Source organism: Chionomys nivalis, chromosome 10 (assembly GCF_950005125.1).
Source record: "Chionomys nivalis chromosome 10, mChiNiv1.1, whole genome shotgun sequence".
NCBI classification, from domain to species: Eukaryota; Metazoa; Chordata; class Mammalia; order Rodentia; family Cricetidae; genus Chionomys; species Chionomys nivalis.
Genome location: NC_080095.1, coordinates 17,591,464 through 17,593,910, shown reverse-complemented (window position 1 = coordinate 17,593,910; position 2,447 = coordinate 17,591,464).

Genomic DNA, 2,447 nt, shown 5'->3' with positions numbered 1-2,447 from the left:
ACAGTAGCCCAATGTGGGTGGAGGAAAGCTCATGGAACTCCACCCCTACACAAAGAGCTACAGGTAATTAATGACTGCCAAGAGAGGAAGAATTGGGATGAATCCAATTTGGTTATCCAGTACCAGTGGTCAGTCCTAAAAACATACAAATGTGAGAAGTGCTAACCAGACACCGCAGTTTGTATTTGTATATTTATTCCTAGATATACATATCTAAAATAATAATTTTTAAAGAAAAAGGCCATGAATTACACATGCAAACAATATATATATAACTGTTATAGGATATGTATCCATATATTATAAATAAGGCATGGGGCTTAATAAACAAAGCTTATAAAATGAATTTTTAAGAAGTAACTGCACGCTTAGAGGCCCTTGGGAGGCACATGGAGGGTTGATGACCTGGAAAATGCTCCTCATCACTGGTCATTAGGTTTAAATCGAGTTAAAGGCACTGTCCTCGTTTTCTTTCTGTGGCTGTGGTAAACGCCATGACCAAGAGCAGCTTGGGCAGGAAAGGGTTTATCTGGCTCACCCTTCCACACCACAGTTCGTCACTGAGGGGTCTAAAGCATTGGAGAAGGACTGCAACAGAGACCATAGAGAAGGGCTTCTTATTTCCTTATTCTCCAGGCCTTGCTCAACCTGCTTAAAGGGGTGGCATCACACACAGTGCACTGGGCCCTCCCATATCAATCGTAAGTCAAGAAAACATCGCCTAGACTTGCCTACACACCAATGTGACAGAGGCATTCTCTCAGTTGAGCTTCCCTCTCGCCACATGACTCCAGATTACATCAACTCTACAAAGCACTAACCACATAGTCACTAGGAAATGTCGGCACTCCAGAGCAGCCAGTGGCCCACTGCATTGCGACTGCATGCTAGCCTCTGGGCCAGAACTAAGTCAAGAATGTTCCCTCTTTTCCAGAGTATTTAGCATGCTCATTCACTGGAGACCCAACTTGAGAAACAAAGCAATTAAGTAAGTAAAGAGAATGACTAACAAACTATATTTGCTCCCTATACAGCATTTAAGAAATCTACAAAGCTGACTTTATAAACTACAGAGGCGCTAGTGTAAGAAATCCAGATACAGTGTGAGTTACACGAATCTGTACATACCAGCGACAAAACTGAAAACGGAAGCTTTTGCTCTTGTTCTGTTTTTTCAGACAGGGTTTCTCTGTGTATAGCTTTGAACCCTGTCCTGGAACTCACTTTATGGACCAGGGTAGCCTCAAACTCACAAAGATCTGCCTGCCTCTGCCTCCTGAGGGCTGAGACTAAAGGCATGCACCACCTTCACCCAGCTTGAAAACTGTTGTTGTCATTTAAAATTATGGACCACTGCTGTGGGTTCGTACTGCCAGCACCAGGGATATGGAATCAGGAGGAGCAAAAATCCAAAGCCAACAGCAGCTGCATAGCGAGTTTGAGGATCGCCTGATCCATAGAAGACTCTCTTTTATCTTATTTTTAAATACTATTTAAAACAGTATATAAGGGAAAATATAAAGAGATGACTCAAGAGTGAAGAGCAGTGGCTGCTCTTGAAGAGGACCCAGGTTTAATTCCCAACATCTACAAGGGTGACTCACAACTATCTGCAATTCCAGTTCTGGGGACTCAAACGCCCTCTTCTGGCCTCCATGGGCACTGCATACAATTGATGCACAGACATACATGCAATCACACTACCCACACACATAAAATGAGAAAATCTTTTTAAATAATTCAGAAGGCATGAAGCACTAAAGTTGCCAAAGTATCGGATATTTACACACTAAGAACTATCAAAGATCTCATCAAAAATGAAAAGGGTTGAGTAAATAATTATGCGTTGTGTTCATGGATTAGAAGGCTCACTGGTACTGAGATGTTTTCTCCCCACACCATCCCCAGGTTGATGTAAAGACTCAGTGGCATCACAATACAAATATAGAAGGCTCTGTTTGTAGATGCTGACAAAAATGATTAGAGGTAGCCACAATAATCTTTAGAAGGAAAAAAATCTTTGAATGACCCATGTCATTTCATGTCAATACTTGTTATGGGAACTGGACACCTGCAGAGGACCTAGGTTCAGTTCCCAGCACCCAAACTGGGAGCTCACAACTGTAATTACGGGTTCAGAGAACCCAACACCCTCTTCTGGCCTCTGTGAGCATCTACATTCATGTGCACATATACACATAAACCAAAATTTTAAAAGTCTGTAACTGTAGAGATACATAAACAAGACAGTGTAGTATCGGCATGAAGATGGACAGGTAGAGTGTGTGACAGAAGCAAAAAATTAAATGTATCTGTACTTACATGGCCAATTGACTTTTTATAGTTATTTACTTTACTTTGTGTGTGTTCCTGTGTGTGTGTGTGTGTGTGCGCGCGCGTGCGCGCGCGCCCATCGAGGCTAAAGAGGGTATCAGATTCCCTGTGAG